This window comes from Ananas comosus, linkage group 6 (assembly GCF_001540865.1).
Source record: "Ananas comosus cultivar F153 linkage group 6, ASM154086v1, whole genome shotgun sequence".
In the NCBI taxonomy this organism is placed as follows: Eukaryota; Viridiplantae; Streptophyta; class Magnoliopsida; order Poales; family Bromeliaceae; genus Ananas; species Ananas comosus.
The window spans coordinates 5,730,508-5,743,212 of record NC_033626.1 but is presented as its reverse complement, the minus strand read 5'-3'; positions in this window follow the sequence as shown (position 1 = coordinate 5,743,212).

The following is a 12,705-nucleotide window of genomic DNA, read 5'->3' as shown; positions in this document are numbered from 1 at the left end:
CATTCCGACATCCGGAAAGTGGAAAATAAAATCTGACTGCTATCTGTTAGAGATTTCAGTTCGGTAGAGCTTTTGGTAACCAAAAATGGTCGAAACTGAAAGATTAAATTTTTTTTGTTCTTATTAAGTTAAACCGAGGCTGATTGTCAAATTTGAGCGCAAACGGACATTCAGAAGGGCTCCGACGAAAAGTATCAGATTCTGAAAGCTAAACGGCTAGTTGTAATAGTGTTTTGGGGGCCTATATATATATATGTAAACCCTTATTTTGGTCCCAAACCGAGAGAGAGAGAGAGAGAGAGAGAGAGAGAGAGAGAGAGATAGAGAGTAAGTTTCCACTCTTTCTCTCTATAAGGATTGAGATTTTGCAGTGTAGCTAAACTCTCTGTTGATGATGTTTTTTTGTGTAATTTAATTACATAAGCACTCGTCAAGTTTCATGAAAAAACGAATTAGAACGGAGAAGTTACGCGATCATTAGTATTCACTTAAGTGAATAGTAACTCCGGTTTTTCGGAGAAGCCGCGAAGTAGAGTTGACTTTCGGCGCGTATCGGACTTCGTTCATAGCGATCCAATAGCTTGTTTCGACCAGTTCAGCTATTCTGGAACCCATGGTACTGACGAATTTTAGATCTGATGCACGATTTTCGAGAAAAAGGGGTTTGAGTGGATTTACATATATACTGTATATATATATATGTTTTATAGTAGAACAAGGAGGGTTGATTCCGTCGCGAATCGGCAACCAATTCGGATGAAGCGAAATGTTAGATTCGATGCCTCAGTCGTGCTGAACGTGCTGGCGTGATCCGTTCGGAAATCCGATGGACGGATCTTCGGGAATCGCAAATTGTCCGCAAAGGGGTCGAATGTGACAAAACGAAAATCTCGCGAAAGGTCCAATATTTTATGTACCGAATCGTGTGAGATCGGACATCAAGGTGCGTATGTGCGATATTTACCCACTTTGAAGGACTGGGTTATAAATTTGTAGCTTCGGTGGACTTTTCTGCGAAAATGCTCTTAGTATATAAGGTGCAACTAGGGTTCTTCCACGAAACCCTAGCTTAAGTCGACCCAGCTCCATAGATATACGCTAGCTGACCTCAGCTTGACCCAACCCTTGCCATGCGCGCACCCTGGCCGCCGGTGAGCGGCTCCGGCCGCCGGAAAAGCTTGGGTGGCCTCTCCTCCGCCATCTTGTCTACCAAACCACCATAGATCACCCTTTATCCCTAGCGTGGACCTCAGGGAGAGATCCACAAGCCTCGGGCCTCTTCTCTGGCTACAACCCTAACCCCGGCGCCGTCCCTGCTGCCCCTGAGCTCCGCCGTCGCCGCCCTGGCAAGCCGCGGCCAAGCTTGAGCAATCCAGGCCGAGGCTAGGAGATCATCTTCTCCTTGCACCGCCGCCACCCAGAAGCGGTTGCACCGACCTCCAGGGACTCCTGCGACCCTCCGCACACCATCGTCGCCGCCCCTGTGGCCGCCGGCCGCCGCTTCCACTTGCTGCGGCCGCCCAGGCTTGGGCACGTCGAGCTTGAACCCGCGGGGTCTCCGCGCGCTACTTCAGCCCGGGGCCGGTCGCGCCACCCTTCTACGGCCTCCGGCGTCCTCCCGCATGCCATCGCTCGCCGTCCCATCGTCACCCTGGCCGCCGGCCGCTACCTGCGCTCCTTGCAGCCGTCCAGGGCTTGTGCAAGCTGAGGCCCAGCCACCTCGGCCACCGCGCTCGCCGCCCGAGCAATCCGGAGCAAGTAGCGACGGTGAGCTTCGGGAGCAAATGGCCGCGCTTATTGGCATGTTGCGGTAACAAGCGGAGTCCGTTCAGCGCCAAGGGAAGCAAATTCAAAGGCTCCAGGAGGTTTGGAGCGGCAACAGGCAGCGACGGCGCAAGTAGACGCCGAGCATCCTGCGCCCCCTGCGATGGTGCCGAGTGTAGTCGAGGGAGCGGTGGCGGCGGCTGTGCCCGTCACGATGGTGCCAGTCGGATCAAGAACTTCAAACCTCGATGGTGCGGCAGCGGAGACGGAGCGGGAGCGTTCATTGGCGACTCTCGTTATGTTCAAGAAATTCAATCCACCGATATTCGACGGAGACAAAGTGGAACCGTCAATGGCGGAGGCATGGATTGACTCGATGGAGTCACTCTTCGAGGATATCTATACCTTGGAGAAAGATAAGGTGCAACTTGCCACACACTGTTTAGAAAAGGCGGCGAAGGTGTGGTGGAAGCGAGTAAAGCGGGATCGGTCTGCCGATCTTCTGCCTATGCAATGGAAGGAGTTCAAGAGAGCGATGTTCGCGAACTACTTCCCTGATACCGTAAAGCGGAAGCTACAAGAGAAGTTCCACAAATTAAGGCAAGGAGATCGCTCGGTAGCGGACTACGAGCAAGAGTTCTCCCACATAATCGACTGCATCCCGGATGTGGTTAGAGACGACCGGGATCGGGCTGACTGGTTCTTGCGAGGACTTCGGCTGGGACTTTATAAGGCTGTGCAACTGTTCACGTTGACGACCTTTGCTGAGGTCTTTGACCGAGCACTATGGGCGGAGCATGGCGATGCCCACGTGCGCAAGAAGCGTGAGGCTATGGCTGAGTCAAAGGACAAGAGCAAGAAGCGAGCTGCGGGTGGTGCCGGGGGCCGGCTGAATGCTAAGAAACCCCCTCGGTATCCCCGACAACAGACAAGGAGTTGGAGACCACCTCGGTCTGTCATTTGCGACGACGAGCATCGAGCGTCAACTTGCCCACAACGTGAGGGAAGGTGCTTTAAGTGTGGCCAACCGGGACATCTTATTCGGGAGTGTCTGGGATGGGGTTCGACCGCGCCGACGGCGGCATCAGCACCTTTTACCCCGAGACAGCTCGCGGGGTTACCACCGGCTATGTCGACTGGGCGCGCGTCATCACCGCGTCAGCTGGAGGGGTCACGAGCACCTAGTGGACGGATTTTCGCCACTCAGGTGGAGGAGCAGCTTGCAGCACCAGAGGATGTTGTGGCAGGTATTATTCTGATCAAAGGCACTAGAGCTAGAGCTTTATTCGATACAGGTGCATCATATTCATTCATTGGTGCATCCTTTGCGAAAGCTCATGGTATCGAAATAGTGCATAATCACGACTATTGGTGGGTCAATGCACCGGAACATTCATTCAGTGTTCATGAGAAGTGTTTGCCGTGTCCAGTTCAAATAGGAGATTGGATTATGCCGATAGACTTATTGGTGCTAGACAGAATGTGGGGATTCGATGTCATCTTGGGGACCAATTGGCTCTCCATGTACTATGTGGTCATTGATTGCGAGAGCAAGGTGATCACGTTTCGTGAGCCTAATCAAGAAGAGTTGGTGTATCGAGCAAGTAAAAGCTCGCGCTTCGCGGCGACCGTATCGGCGGCGAGGGCGAGGAAGATGATCAAAGGTGGATGTAATGCCTATTTGGAGACCATCGTAGATGCTCAAAAGGAGCATTCGGAACTTGAGAATATCCGAGTTGCGTGTGAATTTTCGGATGTGTTTCCGGCGGAGTTACCGGGATTGCCACCGGACCGGGAGGTCGAGTTCGTCATTGACTTGATTCCCGGGGCGGCGCCAATTTCGAAGCCTCCGTATAGAATGGCACCAGTAGAGCTAGTGGAGTTGAAAGTACAACTACAAAACTTGCTCGATAAAGGCTTTGGGAGGCCGAGCGTGTCACCGTGAGGAGCTCCGGTGCTATTTGTGAAGAAGAAAGATGGTACACTTCGACTCTGCGTGGACTATCGCGAGTTGAACAAAGTAACGGTCAAGAACAAGTACCCATTGCCAAGGATCGATGATTTATTTGATCAATTGCAAGGGTCAAAGATGTATTCGAAGATTGATCTCCAATCGGGGTATCATCAATTAAGGATTAGGCCGAAGGATGTGCACAAAACGGCGTACCGTACGCGGTATGGCTATTATGAGTTCACGGTAATGCCGTTTGGGCTTACTAATGCCCCAGCAGCAACATCTCCCTCTTCCCCTCCTCTTCCCATTGGTGTAGCTCAAGAGGTAAGCTACAAACCCTAGCTTGTAAAACTTAGGGTTTATGGGTTTTGATGCTTTGGAATGGGTCAAATAGACCCTAAGCATGCTTCTAAGTAGATCAATCCCAAGAATCTAGGGATTTATTGGTGGTTTGCTATAAGTGCAAACCTAGGGCTCCAAAATGGGGTTTTTGTGAAAGTATGAGATTGATCTCATTTGAAGCCTTGGAAACCCAATTGCTAGGTCACAAATCGTAGAGGCGAAGTCGGTTTTAGCATTCGGCGAGCCGACGGAAAGTTCTCGGCAAAATAGGGCCGAATTAGCATCGACTTGGGTAAGGAAGGCTAAAGCCTTTTCGTAAGGTTCGTCGAGAAGAATTTTCAAAGCCTCTACATCGATTAAAGGTGGGGGGTGCCATCCCGAAGCTTTCGAACTCCTTTCTATGTCTTAGATTGCATTTAATCTCATCTCTTACATGTTGCATTGTAGGATTGCATAGTAGCTCTATTCCTTATGCTTTCTAATTGATAACCTAGTGTACTTGGAACGCTTGGTGACTTAGATAGGTGAAGATTGGGTCGGAACATGGATCCTATGATGCGGAAGAAAAGAGATGAACCCGATGGGTGTGTTGGTGACATAGAAAGTAGTGTTAATGTCAAAGAACAAACGAGTGGCATCCAAATGTTAAGGAATAACGAGTGGCATTAATGTAGTGTAAATGACATTAGAGGTTTGAGGACCTAGGGATAGGTAGATCCCTTAGAAAATGCCTTGTGGATAAAGAACTTAGTAAACCTAAGTACCCTCACATGGAGAGGTTGTCGATGAGTTATTGAGATATTGACCCTAGTTGTAGGGCATCCTCACTTGGAGAGGATTTGATTGGGTTGTTGACCCTAGTTGTAGTGCATCCTCACTTGGAGAGGATTGGATTGGGTTGTTGACCCTAGTGATAGTGTATCCTCACTTGGAGAGGATAGATCTAGCTCACAGTCTGCGTTTGGGATGGTATAGCCATCCAATCCCCACATGGAGGGGATTGTCGTCGAGTACTCCGGAGTGTCGCGCGACTAGGACCACTTGGAGGTCCGGACCACATGGAGGTCCGCAGACGGTCCCGGGCTTGGGTGCACTTGGAGCTCCCTCCCCACTTTGGGATTGAAAAGTGAGTTATAGGCGAGCCCTAGGCCCTCGCCACAGATTGGGTAATGGAAGGTTAAAGGTTTAACAATGTCATTGAACATTACTATTCGAACATGGATCGAATTTGTTAGCATGGTAGCAAACCTTTATTATATGATGCATGCATTCATATTCATGATTATGGACATAGTAGCATAGTTTTCCTACTATCGCATTTACAGTTTTCAGATATATATCTATCTATCTACCTGTTGTTGCTTGTGCCCACTTGGACCTAATGGGGAGATCGGCAGAGTCGGCGGCCAAGCTCACTGGGAACTATGGAAGATAGTTCTCACCCCACTCTATTTCCAGTGGTAGGCATAGGGCTGCCGAGAGAGGACCGCGGCAAGGGCATCGCACCTGATCAGTGAGATCGCGGTAGTATAGTAGCTTTCCTTTTTGCATTAGCACACCTATGTATTGAGAGAGATTCATTGTAGGTGAGGACTTGGAGAGCTATGTATTTTGGATGAAAAATGTAATCAATTAAAGAAAATGATGAAGCTATTGTAATAGTTAGTAAAGTACTCTCTTTATTTCATATGCTTTATCTTGTGGATTACTTGCTCTTTGTACTGTTGGCACTGTTTGTGCCCTTGTGAATGTGTATGTTTAGAATTTAATTTCCTGGGTAAATTCTCGTGCATATTCCTGTTGTTAAGCCTTGGGCGGACAGGAGAGGTGCTGTCCGTTCGGCAATCCGCCGCCGCGGCCGAATCGTGCCAAATGGGTAGTGGTTTCGGAGCGGGGCATGACAGTTTCGCTCATATTTCTTTAGTTGGCAGGAAGCATACGCGTTCACTTTTCCATCCTTCATCAAAACGCATCCCAATCCATTAAAAGAAGCATCGCTATAAATCGCATACCCTGCTCTAGCAACTGGTAAGGTTAGGATCGAGGCGGTTGTCAATCTTTGCTTCAACTCTTGAAAGCTTCTCTCGCAGGCATCATTCCAAATGAATTTATTGCCTTTGTGCGTAAGCCGCGTGAGGGGAGTAGATAACCTTGCAAATCCCTCATCAAATTTCCGGTAGTAGCCGGCCAAACCAAGGAAACTCCGGATCTCTGTGGCACTCGTCGGTTTAGGCCAATCCTTGATAGCTTCAATCTTTCTAGGATCCACGGCTATACCTGATCCCGAAATCAAATGTCCAAGGAATGCCACCTCTCAAAGCCAAAACTCACACTTTTTCAACTTGGCATAGAGTTTCTTTTCCCGAAGCACTTGAAGTACAAGCCTTAAGTGCTCTTCATGATCCGCATCACTTCGGGAGTAAACCAAAATGTCGTCGATGAACATCACGACGAACCTATCTAGATAAGGCTTAAAAACACGGTTCATTAAATCCATAAAAGCTGCCGGAGCATTAGTAAGCCCAAACGGCATAACTATGAACTCATAATGTCCATACCGTGTTCTAAAAGTCGTCTTAAAAATATCCTCGGGTTTGATCTTCAGCTGGTGGTATCCCGACTGTAAGTCTATCTTGGAATACACACTAGATCCTTGAAGCTGATCAAACAGATCATCAATCCTCGGCAACGGATACTTGTTCTTAATCGTGACTTTATTAAGTTCACGATAGTCCACGCACAAGCGAAGTGATCCGTCCTTCTTCTTAACAAATAAAACCGGCGCTACCCAAGGCGATACGCTCGGTCGGATAAAACCTTTATCCAGCAAATCTTGCAACTGTGCCCTCAGCTCTTCCAACTCTGCTGGTGCCATCCTATAGGGCGCCTTTGAGATTGGGTTAGTCCTAGGGATGAGATCTACCACAAACTCAATCTCCCTATCAGGTGGCATGCCTGGTAGCTCCGCTGGAAATACGTCGCCAAACTCCCGTACCACCGGGATATCCTCAATCTTATGGGTGTCATCTTCACTCCTCAGCACCACACTAGCCAAATAGGCTATGCAACCCCTGCTGATCAACTGTCTAGCTCGAGATGAGCTAATCGTCATCGCAAACAGCGAACTCTGACATCCTCTAAACACAACTCCCTCCTATCTCGACTCTCTAAAGATAACCGTTCGATTCTTGCAATCGATAGTGGCGAAGTACTTGATCAACCAATCCATACCCAAGACTACATCAAACTCTCCAAGTTTATGTAGTGCTAGCAGATCCACGGGCATGATCCAATCCTCTACCTGAACAAGACAACCGGAGCAAAACTTTCTAATGTCCAAAGAGTGGTCAGGGACAACAACACGTCCCGGATGTAGCAAAGAAACTAGTGGGATGCCATGCAACTCGGCGAACAGCCGATCTATGAATGAATGCGATGCACCGGTATCAAATAATGCTCAAACTTGAATATTATATAATAAAATGATACCTACTACAACATTCTCGGCTGCTGCTGCCTCCTCAGTCTGGGCCGCATACATGCGCCCACTCGGGGCCTGTCGCGACCCCTCGGTCTAGCGCTGGACGGGTGGCCGCCCAGTCTAGTACTGAGCCGAAGAAGTCCCCTGATTGGGACCCGGTGAAGCCGGTACTGATGCAGGTGATGGTGCTGGAAGTGAACCCCTCGGGCAATCTGAGTGGAAGTGGCCCTCCTGGCCACACAAGTAGCACCTGCCCCTACGTCGTGTGCACTACCGCGGAGGATGGGGACCACCGCAGATCACACAACGAGGGGCCCGGGGACGGTCAGATCCTCCACGCTGCGCGGTCGAGCCGCGCCCACGCGACTAGCTCCTAGGGTATCTCGGCAGCCTCCCAGAGTGCATCTGACTCGCACCCTCAGTCACAAGCCTTTTGCCCTTACCCTTGTCCAAGCCCTCTCGACGCTCCTGCAAATCCGCCATGCCGCTTTCCATGATGAGTGCGCGGTTCACCACATCACGGTAGGTCTAGAGGTTGGAGGATTGCACAAATCGAAAGATCGATGGCCGAAGTCCTCGCTCGAAGATACGGGCCTTGTCCTCGTCGTCCCGCACGACAAAAGGTACGCAGTGTAGAAGCCGAGAGAACTCCCTCTCGTACTCGGCCACCATCCGCTCTCCCTAGCGCAAACTGCACAAGTCCTGCTCCATCTTCCTCTTGACGCTCTCTGGAAAATACTTAGCCATCAGAAGCTCCTTGAATCTTTTCCAAGAGATCGCCGATAAATTTATATTCGGGTTGTCCCGAATATCCAGCCACCAGCTGCAGGCCTTGCCGTCAAGATGATGTGTGGCGAGCCAAACTCTGTCCCTCTCCTCCACGAAGGTGTCGTGGAATAACTTCTCCATATGCATGAGCCACTTCTCTACAATCCAGTGGTCCACCTTCTCCTCGTCGAAAATCCGCAGATTGCACCTCCTAAACTCGTTGAGGCGATCCATAAGCCGGTCTCGCTCCGCTCCCTCAACCATCATCGGGAAAGTCGCTCCTGCCGGGGGCACCTGAGCCAGTATTGTCGCTAAAACCTCCTCCCGAGGCTCAACAAAAGGCGCCTGTAGGATACCGAACTTCCGAAAATAGGAAGTTACGGTAGGATAGTATGTCGGAGTTTATTATAAAAATAAATATAAATAAAAATAGTGTGAGATACTATTTTTTTGGACTCATGGAAGTAAAGTATAAGTTGGAAATGACCTGTGCGGAAATCGGAGCGAAAACCGAAGATTTAGAATTTTCTGTGAGGANTATTCTTTATACTTGTGCCTTGCTCTTACTTGTTAGCACTTGTTGTGCTCTTGTGATTGTGTACTTATGATTTGATTCCTGGGTAAATCCTTGTACATGATCGTTTGCTTAGCCTTGGGCGGACAGGGGAGACTCTGTCCGTTCGGCGTCTGTTCGACGCGCTCGAACCGCACCAAATTGGTAGCGGTCTCGGGGCGTGACAGCGCCGCTCGTGGAACACCGGGCGCGGGGGACGGCACTAGCGGTGCCACGTCCTCTACCAGCGCGGGTGGTGTCGGATCCTGAGCCTCCCTCGCAGCTGCCTGCTCAAACAGTAAGTCCTCCAGCCGCTTCATCCGCGACTCCTGTCGGTGCGCCACATCGGCCTGCCGCTGAGCCGCCGCTGCCTGCTGAGCCACAAGATCAGTGAGGACCACAAGTTGGAACCTCAAATTGCGAACCTCACTAGATCTGGAGGTAGCGGAGGTCTCCACCTCCTCGGGGTCTACGGCATTCTCCGCCCCAACAGATTTAGAGCGAGCAGTCGGCATAATCACTACACAACATAAAAGCGCAAGTTAGTAAAAACCCACGCTATTGCAACCCCACTCAAGCAAAAGATACCCGAACATGCGAAAGTAAGGAAGTGTTCTTTACTACTAACTCCCGATGTTACGTTGTTGGCCGCCAACATAACCCTCCGCGAAGTTAGAAGCAATACACTTCAATTCAACTCCACCTCTTGGAGTTATCAAAAAAACCCAATCATAATACTTTCGCTTACAAGTCAAATAGACCCCGTCTCTCACGAGTCTAATTCCTATAGTTCAACCGGCCTAAGGTTTACTAGGTTCATTAAGACTCAACCCTAGGCTCTGATACCACATTTAATCTGTCACGCCCCGGGACCCAGCAGAGACCCACCCGGTGCGTCTCCAGACCCGCCATATGCCTACACATATAAGGCGTCTAACAACAATAGAATGTGAAACTAAAGAAAATAAAACAACTAGAGATATCAAAGCATGAGTACAACTAATTCCTATTACAAGTAGTAAGTAAAAGAAACTAAACCACGAGTAAAACATAAAGTGATACAACAATAAGTCTCAAATACAAGTACTAGAGATACAAAGATGGTGGTCTCTATACACGGGTAGAACTCGCTCTCTCTCCAACTATACAAAAGGAGAGATAACCACCTAGTAGTAAGATCCTTGCGATCTAGCTAGACGCGACTCCCTTGCCGCGATCCCTAGCCTCTCCCAGTGCGGATGGCTTTGAAAGAAAACAACAAATAGGGGGCGTGAGAACTATAAATAATATTTCCCAGTGGGCAATTATTGACCTCAGTAAGGAAGCACCACTAGGCCCCAAACGCGCAAGTAGAGTAAAAGCAATAAAGAAGGTAATCAACGAGTAAAAATTAACACTGTACATTACTACTACTGCTATGCTTCAAGTAGGCATGATGATAAAACAAGATGCTTCTAATTGTCATGAGCAAGTATAATCAATACATAAGCTAGTGTGACTAAGCATGTCAACAAGTATACTATAATGTCCAAGTATGTCAACTAAATGTCCAATACTATGCTACAGAAATCCAACTAGTATATACTAGTCTAGTAGTGATTATCATTTAGTTGTTCTATGTCAATTTTCATTTCCAAAATAGGACCTACACGAGTGTAGTTCGGCTTGTACCGCCTAATGGCCTCGGGTAGTCCAGCATTCTCTAGAAATGTGACTGTCCCACAGTGACCCAGTAAGCCCTCAATCCCGCACGGCGAGCGCATGTCGCATAGGCCAACTCCGGAGTGCCGGCTTGTAGGGAGCGACCCTCACAAGCATGTGCGAATGAGCACAAATAGCAAGCAAGCGTGATAGTCATCTCAGATACTCGGTCATCATATCTCTAATATGGTAATAAACACTAGTAACCCCAAAGGTCTAGTTCAATGTCTCAAGGTAAAGGTTTAACCGTTTACTAAGTTCAATACCCCTTTATAATGTTATAATTCACCAAACCCAACATTTTCCAAGCTCAATGCCCCTTAATGACATTGTAGCTTACTATGTCAATGCATACATCAAGATCAATGCCACTTTATGACATTCTTATCCACTATATCCAATATAAATTCTAAGTTCAAGAGCATATTATATAAGTCATTTCTTTGCAAGAAACATGATTCCAAATCGTAAGATAGAATGCTGACCATATGCAAGGCTATAATGCACATATCTCTCTCTACCACATAGAGGCAATTTTTCATCACACATAACACCAAGGATTTAAGTGCCGTGGCACGGGATCGTGCCGGAAACTTGCCGACACAGTGCGTGCCGAGCCGTGCCGATGCGTATCGGTCAAAAAAATTCTTGTGTGCTGACACATAATAGCATGAAATATTTATTTTCTTTAGCAACAAAATATTCTAACTATTTATTATGTCTTTTTATTACATCTTTTGAACTTTATTGAGGAAATTACTTACTAATTTAAAGAATAGAGAGTTTTGAGCTGTGCCATCGGCACGCGGTCTGTATCGTACTGGTATCTTGTTGGCACGGTACGGCACGGTAGATACGGCCCGTATCGATGGGCACTTAAAACCTTGCATAACACATGTATCTTAAGCATTCCAAACATCTCGTATGCTCTATCTAGCATGAATATGCATGCTTTTCTATTTTATGGCAATTAAAAGTCGACATAGGTGGAGTTTTCCTATTTTCGATGAGGTTAAACCCACCAAAACTCCTCGTGGCCTTTCGTTTGCGCCGACGAAGGTGTCCACTACTCTCCTAGCTCCCTAAAGGTAATATTAAAAGAGTTAAACGCTACGAACGAACAACTCTAAGATCAAACATTAACCAACCCAAGCAAAAGGGCAAAACTCACCTTGGATGGTGAAATTCTCTCTCAATCTCCAAATGAGGGTAAAATCCCTTCAAATCCAACCTAAACAAAGGTTCTAAACCAATCAATCAAGTTCCAAAAGCCTCTAATAAAAAATCCCCAATTTAAACCCTAAATCTCACATTCTAGGGTTTCATCAAGCAAATCCATCAAAACATGGATCAAAAGGGAAAAACAAGGTACTAACCTCAAGAGAAGCTCCAAACAAGACTAGGAATCAACTAAGGTTGAAAATCTCTCCTCCAACAAGCCTGAAACCGAGCTCCAAGTCTTCTCCCATGGAGACAAAAGCACCAAAAAGCAAAAAGGAACAAAAGAAGTGATTAAACTTCAAAAATTCCAACTAAAATGAAGGAGAATCAAAGAGAGGAATAGGAGGGCTTCCCTACCTTTCTCTCTTCTGGTCTCAGCTCAGGGGACCTCCAAAGGGCGTGGAGGATATAAGTAATAAGGCTACAATATCAAAAACACCCCTAAAAAACAAGCAGACTGCAGTCTGCACTATGTACCGGTACACGATAAAGAGTACCGGTACCAAACACTGTGCGCGCAAACCCGAGCCTCGGGTTGGCAGAAAACGGCGCTTCATACCGGTACAAACCGGATGTTGTACTGGTACCACCTCTCGTTCCGGTACAAGCTCAATGTTGTACCGGTACCACACTCTGCAGAATCCAACCCGAGAGAAGCCTTAGTCTTTCTCTTTGGAGACCTTAGTGCTAAGTTTAAAACCTCGATTCTCGGGATGCGAACCATAGATCGGAACACTGTCTACGACCCTCCAAAAAGTGTGGAAAAACTCGGAACACAAATCAAACACTTGAACCTCGCAATTTGCAAAGATCTAGTGTGTTACAATATAACTGTAGGATTTTCAACATTCCTGACTATCTCTTGCACACTTTTCTGTAGACTTAGTCGGTGAGCCATTGAGGTCGGTGACGGTACCCATT